The sequence below is a fragment of the Nyctibius grandis genome, chromosome 1, assembly GCF_013368605.1.
Source record: "Nyctibius grandis isolate bNycGra1 chromosome 1, bNycGra1.pri, whole genome shotgun sequence".
NCBI lineage: Eukaryota > Metazoa > Chordata > Aves > Nyctibiiformes > Nyctibiidae > Nyctibius > Nyctibius grandis.
In genome coordinates, this window is record NC_090658.1 from 13178208 (window position 1) to 13190510 (window position 12303).

At 48.9% G+C, this 12303-nt stretch overlaps 1 protein-coding gene across 4 annotated transcripts in view; it reads right to left on the reverse strand.

Annotated features, from left to right (window-relative positions):
• Positions 1-12303, reverse strand: part of LOC137662988 (phosphofurin acidic cluster sorting protein 1-like) — a 71160-nt gene that overhangs the window by 22287 nt on the left and 36570 nt on the right. The window lies entirely within an intron of this gene.

Genomic DNA, 12303 nt, shown 5'->3' on the forward strand with positions numbered 1-12303 from the left:
CTATGTGTCAGGGAGCACAGGCCAGACACGTTTTTACAACAAGCAACACTGGCACTCTCATGTTTTGCAAGCTAGCCTCTGTGCTCCATGCTCAATGTCTGCATTCCTGCAGCCAGTGGTACCCAGGACTTTTGTGGATACCAGTGTGCTGTACCTGAGATTCAGGCCACCCTTCCTGGAGAAGAGATGGGCCACTACAAAATACCTTTCTGTCTGACACATTGTGCTCTCTGAGGGCCATTTTTTTTTTTAAGAAGGAAAAAAAACCTGCTCTTGCTATGCTAATGTACATCAACAGTGTAGCACAGCCCAGAGGTGGAACAATACTGGAAAGGGAAAGACAGACAGCCATACTGCAGGACAGGTTTAGGCTTAGCAAGCACTCACCTCCTAGCACGTCCCTGCCCTCCCTGATAGAATGATTCTAGCTTGCACAGAAGGTTTGCTGGACAGTGACTGCAACGCTGCTGCTCTGTCCTTTGTGTTTGGATAGCTGGACATGGGGGGGACCAGAAATCAGGAAGCTGGGAGCGCAGGCAAGCTCTGCCTGCCTCTTTGCCAGATGGCCTGGATTCCTTCAGCCAAAGTCCAGGGCTACAGCCCCCTAAGCCCTTGTACCCTGTGCACCCCAGCACCGCAGTCAGTGATCCCATCTCTGTCCTCCCTTCCTCTCTTAACCTCTGCTTGTAGGAAGGAAGAAATCTTATCATCCAGGGCAGGCTTCTTGCTCCCCAGAAATACTCAGGCAAGGTTAGGAGTGAGCTGCAGGGAGTGTGGCCAAAGACAAGGAGGTCACCTCTAGGACAGGGAGGGCAGGACAGAGTGCTAGCCAGGAAGATCAGGTACAGCAACTACACCAGCTGTACTATGCAAAAGCTTGCAAAGAGCCTAAGCTTAGCTAACACCATCACTAACCAGTGCTAACTTTGACTGACCCTAGCCCCTAGGCAAGCCACAGAGAGGAATGAGGCTTGAATGTGTAAGCCAAGGACAGAACATCTACTCAAATTTTCCATACAGCACTAGTCTAGTCGTGGTAGTTACCTGTATGGAAAAGTTATCCCCAAAAGATTAAAACTTCCATAAGGATATCAGTCTTAATTTGAGGATATTGAAAGATCATAATTCTATCTGGCAGTTGTTCTCGCTGTAAAAACACACTCCTTATCAAAATTAATCCACTCATTAGCTCTTCATGCTCCTCTCTGAGGCACTCAGGTATTTTTCCTGTACCTGGTATTTTTCCTCAGGGAAGAGTATGTGCATACTGATCAGCTCTACCCACTTGCGTAGCTCTTTAATCTCTGATAAGGCACTTCAAAGCTTCTTTCTTCTCTTTTGACCCCTCTCCAGTTTTCAAGATCTCTTTTACACAGTGGAAGACCCTGTACTCTGCCCATGGTCCTTCCCATACCACATGCAGGAAGGTGGCTACCCCCTTCCACCCTCTGCTCTTCCCCCAGCTGCAGCACTCAAAGATCTCAGTAGCTCAGGTGAAGCTTGCACCCTGCAACTCCAACCCCTTCTCAAAACAGTGCTTTCTAAAATACCACTACCCTTCCCACAGGGAGTAGCACGCATGGTCTGGAGTCTAAATGTATTTATTTGCAGCACAAGAGCACATGATTTTTAAAAAGGTGCTCCCTAGCAGCTTGGCTGTCCCTGATGACCCTCTTTTGATCTGTTACTTAACCGGTCCCTGCATCGCCCAGATCTGTGTCACTGCCAGGTGTTTAATGCCCGTACCAGACAGCAGTGGGTCTCACATGAATCCCTGCAGATCTCTATAGGACAGTATTGATCCACAGTGATCAGAACAATATGCTTCTCTGAACATTCCAGCCAAATCCCATGGCAACGACCCCATGGTCTTGCCCAGAACTGATCACTGTGTGATCCCCCCAAGTCACTGAACTTTTTGGTAGCTAAGTTATAAATCTGGATCTACTGGCTCATAGAATTAAACAGAATAAGTATCAACTGCTCTTGAGCTGTGGACTTCCTCTATATTGAGCTGTGGTGAACTGTGTAACACTGATAGCAACAGTGACTGACAGGAACAAGGAAAACGAGCTCAAACAGGACAGTCTGACAGCCTCCTGGAACTCCCGTACTCCTGCACTCCACTACTGGTCGTTTACTGGTGAGAGCTATTCACCATTTCCTGGTATTTTTCTTCAAAAACGCCGCCGCCTTTCCATCACTAACTGGGATGGTCAGTCAGCCAAAAATTCCCTTTCCCGATCATGGCTTTTAAAACATGCATCAAAATAAAGCAGCTCCTACTTTTCACTTGCTCCACTCTACCTTGTTATTCAACCTGGTACCAAGCAGGAGCATATACCCCACCACCACTGCTGGCCGAGGAGGTAACAAACAGGAGTACATGTACGCACACGCATGTTCACAGGGCCATCACACACCCATCACAGCTAAGATAATGGTAAGGAAATGATGGTAAGGCACATGCACGTACACGCAAACACACGCATCCCGACAGCACCATCCCCGGCTAAGGAGCGTGCAGATGTCTGCACCGACATGTATGCACTCAGACACACATTCACGCAGACACACACTCTCACACACCTTCGCTAAGCAGGCACTGACTTTCAAAGTTGGGATTCTGAACTGCAAGCAATTACATCAAAACAAGACCAGGGGGAAGAGAGAAAGGAGCAAACCCAGGAACTCCCTGAGTTAACTGTCCAATAGCATTAAAACCTCAATAGTAACATTTTCTAGAGTATGCAGTTTTCTGGAGTATATTCTTAGACACTGAAGTTGTACTTTGAAAACACCCCAAAGCATCATTCTAGGCACATTTTTTCCTTTTTTTTTCTGCTCCAGGTTGCAGCTTCCCAGTTGTTTCCTTCCTCTCTAGTTAAATAACAAATTTGGAGTTTTTACTCTGAAGTCTGATGAAACACTTATAACACTGTCACCAGCCTGGCCTGTGAGTTCATCGTGAAAAGCAAAGCTCCTGCTAACACACACATTTTGTGAAATTCAGCGCCAGCAGCAAAGCACTGGCTCCAGCTGTCTGCAAATTCATCCAACCTCATGTCCCAACAGGTGACTGCCGCTCACAGATGACACACACAGTGGCTAGTTTTACTGTTGCATTTCAAGGCCAATGTTTCAGTGGATGCCACACATCTCTCAAGCCCCTGATGCCAGGGGAATACAAACCAGAGGTACATTTCCTAAGGCTGGTAGAAAGGGAAGGAAAATTGGATGAAAATATATCTGTGCATAGTACAGGAGGAGAAGGTTAGAGCCCGTGCTTTGCCTGTTAGCCTGAGAGCAACTAGTAAGGAGAGGAAAACAATTTTGACCTACCTACGGCCTCAGCAAAAAGATTTGAGGGCACACCATACACAGCGGGGGGGCAGCAGCTTTAGAAGCACCCTGCAAAACTGGAGCTGCACAATTACCCAAAATTTATCCACAAATTGGCAAAGGTGCCTGGCAGAGGAGCAGCTTGAGCTCTGAGTAAATAAGGAACCTCAGACATCTCTTTTTGCACAGGACACAGGCATCAAGGAGGCAGAGGTGCCAAGGAGCACTTCTACTGGGATCATATATGGAAGGCGAAGGCTAGAGGGCAAAGTAAGGCGGCAGCCAGGGCTCTTTGAATGGTACATCTGGCCACTAATGGGATATAAAACCTTAATACCAGTTCTCGCACTCCTTCTGAGCAGACGTGGTACATTTTTTCCGCTGGCACCCTGGGGTGTTCAGTGCTTGGCTTACCGACCACTGTGTGAGTCGCAGCTCATTCTCTGGGCAGGATTATTTTCCTGAACATTTGCACTGATTTCTGTGAGTGGCAGCAGCCAGGCTCCCTGGGTTTTGCCTGTAGCTCCCATGTCACCTACAAATGTTAGAGCACATTCACCTTTCCCAGCACCGGCCCTCCACACATCCTTGTCAAAACTACCACCCTTATTAGATGCAGTCATGGCCTTCAATAGCAGCAGTTTAGCAGCTCCTCAATATTTTTCCTGACTTTGACAGCTCAGGTTTGTCATTCACGGTGATATCCACCTCTGAGAGTGGGCTTCTGGAGAGATGTGAGATGTTCAGTGGGGCTCACAAGGTACAGGACACTCCTGCACCGCTGCTCAATTGCTGTGCAGCACTTATTTCCCACAAAGCTTCCCACCAAAGGACAGAAGGCCAGCAGCCAGGACCAGCCACCCCCGGGCGATGGGGATGCCCTGCACACTGGCTAGTCTCATAGAGCAGTTTGTAAAAGCAGCTTTACCCACTCTGACCAGAGGAGTGTCCGGCCCTACAGCTCACCTCTGATAGTGGCCAAAGCAGGGAAGAGCACACAAAACGGGTTCAAGCATTCAGATACCACAGCTCTCTGAAGTCAAGATACTTCCTGAGCCATAGGTGATACATATGCACGAGACACCACTGATACACGCAGAGGGGAGGAGAGACCTACTCCACTTTCAGAAACCAAGTCTCTGTTGCAAGCGAACAGGAGCGATGAACTGGGACAGCAGCAGGCTCTTCTTCAAGCCCTGCAGCTCAGGCATCAGGACAGGTAGGTGGGCCAATTACATGCTTTAAGATGAACTGGGATGAAAGCTGACATCAGCTTGCTTTGAGAGCTTCCCCAAGGGAAAGCATGACAGAGCATGCAAGGCTTGCTAGCATACTCTTGCCTCTCTGCCCTCCAGCAACTGCAACTGCTGCAGCCTGGGAAGGGCAAGTGAAGCAAGCTGCATTGAAATGGTGTAACACAGTAGGATACAGAGGCCAAAGGCCATGACAGCACCCTCCTGGGGTCCCCAAGGAAAGAGCTAGGGCCAGGGCCACCAAATGCCTGCTGTGTATCAGGTCCCCCAGCTGAGCTACACAAGGTGGTGTGCAGCACAACAGCCCTGGTGCAGACCAGCAATCCTCTCCTTGCCATGAGAGAGTCATTTTGGCTCCCCAGCATCCTGGCTGACAGCAGCTTGCTACGTCTGCCCTGCTGCTGGATCCAGGGCAGACTTCTGTCACTGCAAATTGCAGTAGGTTTCACTCATCCCAATTCCCAGGTCACCTTCCCAAAGGAAATCCCAAAGCATGAGGGACAGGAAGACAAAACTCCCCAGGTTGCTACGTCCCTTCATTTCCTGTAAAGCATTTCACAGCTTATCGCTCTGCCTGCCTTAGGAAATCCAGCCTGTTTTCCCATGTGACTATTCCTGGTCCCCTCCATCATCCCACCTCCTTCCAAGTGACTCTAGACAGGCCAAACCCAAGGCCAAAGCTCAGACATTCTGGAGGACCAGCTGACACTCTTCTTCCTTTTGTCTCTGAGGGTTATTACAGCAAAGGAACATAAGGCCCGTGCTGAGAAGGGGTTCCTTCTCCCCACAGCAGCAAGTTGGCCACACTACACAGGAGGAGGACAGAGGACAAAGGCATGCTGGGAACAGTAAAGAATGCCAGTGTTGGCAGAGTATACATTACCAAGAGCAAGACAGAATCCTCAGTCAGGACAAATGGGATGCAAAAGGAAAGAAAACAGTGTCCTGCAAGTAGATATGTCCACCTTTCTTTGTCTTCATGGCTGGCTGCTCGCAGCTGCCCAGAGTCCTCCTCACAGCCTTGTGTCCTGGCTAGCACATGCCCCCTGGCATGGCTATTCAGGACAGACTGCAGCCTCTTTTCAAAGAGGCCAGTGCATGCCCTGCCAGTGCGGCACATTAAATGGGACCTCAGCACCACTGTATTGAATTGGAGCGCCTCATTTTTTCATTTTTCCTACCCTCATAGGAGAGAAAGCCCAGCCCAACAGCCCCCACTGTTCTCATCTGACTGAGCAGTCCATTCTTAACTGCATTAAACACCACCGCCTCACTGTGTGTGTACATTTATGAGGCATGCCCTGCTCCAATCAGCCCTTGGAAGAGTGCCTAACTAATCTTCCAGGCAGATGATCTCAGAACAGCTTTGGTTTGGTCAGCAACTTGCCCTAGAGCTTGCTGGATCCAGCTGCTCTATAAAACACACTCAGAAGCGACTTTCCTACTGCAGGGACCACACATGGGTCTGCCCAGGAGCTCTGACTGCCAGCCAAAGGCCTCTTGGGAACAGCCTGCTCTCCCACCACAAGCTCTTAGCACTCCTCTGTGTCCAGATACATATTTCATAGTATTGCAATACCATTGAGACAGCACAGCCACTCACAACACATGCATGGGAAAGAGCAGGTCACAGCCCAACGAGATACAACAGGACAAAGCATAGCAGACGTACCAGGCTGGGTCAAATGCACCTACAAGATAAGGAGGCTCAGAGAAGGGACAAGAACATTGACAGACCACGTGCATGTCTCAGCCAGCAGCAGTAGCTACTAGTGATCACCAGCAATAGCTATCAGAGCTGATTGCTACCTATGTGAAAGCAGCCATGTGTGAGGGAGGATCGAGTACAGCCAGGCAATGTATTCACTGGTTTTGTCTGGAAGGTGTAAGATTCATTCAGCATTACGGATGAAATCTGTTGGATTTATCTAGGAGAATATAAAAATCTTTCTAAATACCTAACACGATGTACAAAATCATTCCCTTCCCTGGGGCTTTCAAAACTGGTATTTGATAGCTGTAGCCAAACTGTAGCCAAAACCATTCTTGGAGCAGCGCTGCACTATGTTTCCTTCACAGGGTTTTAACAGGTTACGCTTTTCAAACAGCCCTGTTACAAGAGATCAGCCAAGATGCATTACTGAGCTTACATCAGCCCTAAACACAGGGAGTCCTACAAGGAGAGGCAGACAGACCAGCGGCATTGCTGTGCACTGTGTGCGTAGTACTTTTTTTTTAAAAAAAACATCTACTACAGGCTTTCAGTTGCTTTTGTGCTGCCAAAATGTTAACATGCAGGCAGTGCACGTGGAAGGAGATCTGAACTACTCATAACACTGCATTTCTAATGAAAGAATGGCTGTTCAGGACAAGAGTTAACATCAAGCTCCCTCTGCTTGTTTGCTGCCCGTGGCATAGTGAGGAAGGGTGGGCTGTTCCAAGCAGCAGGGCAATGAAGCAGAGGCATGAGGATGCACAGCTTCTTCAGTGCCACTGCAGAGGTCATGGCATCCCAAATCAGGACAGAGCAGGCCTGGATGCAATGGAAAAACAGCTCTCTCACGCAAATGCTTGGCCAAGGCCATACACCAATTCAGGGACTTGGGTCTAGGCTCATTTCCAGGATGACTCAGTGTAGGACACCGTACACAGCAAAGAGACAGCTAAAGTCAATATATAACCTGAATGCCACCTCTTGACCCGAGGACTACTTCCTCCTGACCCATTCCTGCTGTGGACTGAGAGCTCCCACATGCTTGGCCAGCCTGGAGAGCAAATCACACACAAGACATGCATCCTTCCCACCCTGATCTCAGGGGTCATTCCTGCCAATGCGGCTAGTCCCACTGTGGGAGGAAAGAGCAGCTGCTACTGTGGCACCAAACCTATGCAGCACCACAAACTTCTAGGCAGGATGAGGGCTGCCTGCATATGTACCCAGCGCAGAACCTGGGCAGCAGGAAACAGATCACTACAGCCTGCCAGCGTTGGCAGGGCTATTCCTGCCCCTCCTTCCTAGCAAGTCTCCTCTCTTCAGACAGAATTCAATATAGAGCTCTGCCTAGAAGAGTGTATGAATTAGCAGAGACTGAACCTACCAGTACAGAGAGTTAAGGCAGGTACCACTGTTCACTGAGGCAAGCTACAGCCTTCTGCCCATCCAGCTTTCCTCTGTGCTATTAAACATTTTCTTTCTGAGCCAAGCCACTCCAGCGAAGAGCTGCTCCATCTCTGATGGCACTGGCACAGCCCGGGACACAGCACAGCTGCCAGCCAGGCTGCTACTGTTTCATCGCAGCTTCGGGCCTGCCTGTAAAGCTGCACTAAATGCCTCCCTCACACTGTCCAGCTCTGCTCCACAAGCCTCCAGCCTGCCCAAGTAGGCAATATAACCACACTAAGGTAAAACCCAAGGAACAGGTGCCAATGACAACGCAGAGAATGCCCAGCTCTCCACTCTGAGGGGGCTGCAGCTTTGAAATTTGAACTGACACATTTTGCTGCTCATGAGGCTTGCCTGCACCCTCCTTATACCCAGTGATGTGTTTTTTAAACTTCTCTCCTTCTACTCTTCCATAAATACTAAATGATGCTGCCCAAACGGTTCAAAAGCTAAGAGGAAACACTAAAATACTCTTGGGAACTGCATGTTTCCCAACAAAATTATTTTCCTGCTAGCATTTAATCTGATTCAAGTCAGATACAAACCTGGCACCTCATAATGTCATTTTACAGTCCGGTCATTCTGTTCTGCGCTAGAAAAAGTCAGCAACAGAAAAATGCCCCACTGAAGCATCAGGGCCTAGTATTATCATCCCCATCTGCACAGGCTGGAACACTGCTATTTTAACAAAGTTGCTGTGCTGTCTTCCCAGATGTATTCAGCCTCTGTTTACACCTTTCCCCACTAGTTTTGCTTTAAATCTTTTCCTTTTAATCAGTTTGTAATTTGTTACCCACCTGTACCTTCATACTGCAGCGCTGCTGAAAGCACTGTGTCTCACCCACCGCCCCAGACCTCTGGGTCTCGGTGCACTGCTTCCCAGGTGGAAGCAAAAGGGATCCAGGCTGACTAAAAGCGAGCTTAAATTTTCCGCATGGAGTTCCCCGACAGGTTGTTAACCTCTCTAACACACAGATCTCTTAACCCACTGATGTAGACCAGTGAGGCCACTGTGCTGACCACACATGACACAAAGACCCTTGTCTGAAAAGTGGGGGAGCTATGAAAGGATAGTTGTTAAAATCACAGGAGAACAATCACTCTCTGCATTCAGTGTCAAAAGCAAGATCAGAGGGTGGAATGGAAACCCTGAGATCTGCCTAGAAAGACCCTGTCGGCTGCTCTACCTTGTCACTGTCACAGACAAACCAGAGCTATCTCACACACCCCATGGCAAGGAGCTGCAGCTCACCTGGATGCTACAGAGCAGCTTTCCTTTTAGCATAGAGATACCTGCAAACACTCTAATGTGAACTGCTTCTCCTCATCAGTCAGCTTCAGAAATAGCCGCTCCTAGCATAAATGTCTGTCTTGTCACACCACTGCAATTCAAAGCTGCTGGGCTGTTTCTACCCAACCATGCATGCTTTTCTGAGGCAGAGATGCCACACAACCCATGCAGCTGGAGTGGAAGTGAGAAGGCTGCACACGTTGCTATGGCTTATGCTGGATCCCTAGCTGAGGGGTACCATGGCAGAAAACCCCAACAATAGAATAGTGTCTTGTGCTCAAGTTTGCACCTGTAACATCAGGCTCTCTGGGAGCAAGCATCGAGAAGCATGGACTAGCTGCCCTGCAAAAGTAGCAGAGCTGTGTCCATGGAGCAGCCTGAGCTCCAGCAGGCCAGAGCAAAGGCAGTTTTCCCTTGAGGACCTCCCCAGGCAAAGCACACAGGCAGCTGCTGCCCGCAGTCATTCACTGCATCCACTGTCATTCGCTGGCACCACAAGATTTCCCAGCAGGCTGTCAGGCTGCCCAGCAGTCGCAGTCCCTGCTCTCAAAGGCACTGCAGCTTGGGCTCAGCAGTGTCAGACAGTTACTCACAGGCTGACAGGGCCCTGGGGGCTCCAGCAAGCAGCACACAGACTAAGCAGATGACACTCCACGCACCTGGAGCTGCTCAATTCCAACCACTGTCCCAGTAGAACAGGTCATTCTCTCAAAGGATCACGGTGCCCATCCAGCATCTCAGCAAGCTGCAAGCAGAGCCAGGAGCTATCATGACACACATTTTGTCTAGCAAAAGGGTCCGTGAATAACTTGGTGTGCCTCCTCACCGCATCCTGTATTACAGCCACAGCAGGCACGTGCAGCCATCCAAAAACACCCTGGCTAAGAAAATTTGAATTCATAACATACATGAAAAATTCAACACCCTACCAATGGCTTATTCTCTTTAAAGCACATTTTTGTAGTGCTCACCGGAGCACCAGAGTGCCTATTGGAGAACTTGGGGAATGAAGGGACGGGTGGTTTATCATACAATCCTTCCTAGAAACCTGTGGGAAACTGTGGCTGAAGTGAAGGATTTCCTACACAATAGGTGCACACAAAGCCACCTGGTCCAACAGAGGCACTCTTTTATGCTTGTTATCTGGGCATGTGTTGGCCAAGTCAAACCTGTATGTTCAGATGCAGTGTCCTTGTTTTCTTTCTAAGTACTCTGAATTTTGCACAGGAGATCGTTAAACACTTCTGAAATGAGTCGTCCCCAGCTCTTCTACGCAGCCTGTTAGAAAAACGTATGCCAGTGCACATATCTTGGGACTGGCCCACCGGCAGCTCTGTACCAGCCAACTGAAGCAGAAGAGACAAAAATGTGGCTTTTTTGGTTCACTGATCAAACTGTAAAAGAAGCCTATAAAAGAAATAAAAGGTAGTTCAATACCAGAATAACACTGAAAAGTTTTGAAAACAGCCATGAGGGGACATCTCTAAATCTAACACGGAGGAAGTGGTTAAGAAAGGCAGGCAATAAGACTGCAAGTGACTGTGAAATTCTAGCCAGTTACAATTTTTAAGAGGAGGACAAAACCCAAGGGGCAACAACATCAGGGGAGCAAACTTAACTAAAGGCCCAGGATCTGGACGTACCAATAGGGTACCGTTCAAAGGAAAAACCTAGTTCAGAAATATCCCGCAGTTCCTTAACAGAAGTGCTGTGAACGCATCAGACAACCCACCCTAATGCCTGAAGGGATGGGCAGCACAGCAACCTGGCTAGATCGCACTGTCTTCAGTTCCCAGGGCCAAAAAGCAAGCATCTAAAAGATGAAACCAAGTCAAATGACCAAGGGCACGAAGAGCAATATGCAGAAACAAGAACAAAACACAAGCCCAGAGAAGCCAAGGCCCCCAAAGCATTCATCAGCTTGTTAGTAGCATGTTCTATTCACTGGTGCTCAGTTTGCAGCTATAAATAGGCTGCCAGTTCAAAGGAGAGGTGAATCCCTTCCTTGGGATAATCGTGTACGGAGAAGAGGCAGAGGAAGCTGTTCCCTCAGGAAGGCTGAAGAGCACTGCTACTCAGGTATGAAAGCACAGGGTCATTTGTTAGTGCAGTTCCTTGGGTGCAATTGCCTTATTCTTCCCTCATGGAAGATATAAAAGATTGATCAGAGATTCTATATCAGAGCATCACCGTTGCTCCTTATCGTAAGTGGCAGGTGGCAGGATCTGCCCAGATGTGGTGGAGGGGATGGAGGCACAATGGCTGAGGTGAGGGGAGACACGGTCCACAATACCTGGAGACCCAGCAACTATCCAGAATCCTGGAAGCTGCATAGACCATCCGACATGCTCAGAGCACCTAGCCTCACAAACACAAGTCGTATCTCCAGCAGTGGCAGGGCTGGGGATGCCCAGCCCAACAGCAGCAGTCCTGTCTGCTAGTGGGTAGGGGATGCTCAGAGCTGCTCTCTGGACCAGCCCGGCAAAGGAGCAGTTCCACTGCAGATATAGCATGCTTCCCCCAACACCTGCACTAGAGCAGCAGCCCAGCATCTCCAGGATTCCTGTGTTCAGCCCAGTGTGTCCTACAGTAGATAAAAAAGCTAGGCCCCATCAACAAGCACTCACAGCCAACACAGCATGCCCCAGAGCCATGTCACCATACAGGGAAGTCCCACTCAATCTTAAGTGAATCCCTCATCCACTGCAACCCTGGCAATGCTGTCTGGAAGAATCATTTTGCAGTATCTCTGGGGCTGCCTCCGGTATCAAGTACACTGACATGACACATTGAGGGAACAGGAGTACAGTTTGGTCCTGTCCACAGAAGCAAATACCATCAAGGTCCTCTGATGTCACCTACACCTAAAGATGCTTGTTTAAAGGGAACAACCAGTTGTGATGAGCAAATCCACACAGAACAATGTGGGTCTTTACAGACCTGGAGTGCCGCCAACCCTGCTTTGTACAAGGGGAAAGACAGCCCAGGAACTAAACTATCAACAGGGAGAATTAAAATAGGTTTGTACACTGAAAGAAGGAAAAAGGTCTGGAGGTTTCCCTTTCAAGGCATCAGCCATTGATGGAGGAGGCTTTTGCTTTAGAAAAGCTGAAGAGCATCACTACTAAACCAGAGAAGAAATCACTGCAGTGCTTTGGAGTGGAAAGGCAGAGGTGCTTACTGGGGTCTACAACCAACTACTGCACTGCTTGCCCGAACATCTGTGTCAACACCCATGTGAGGCTGAACAGTGC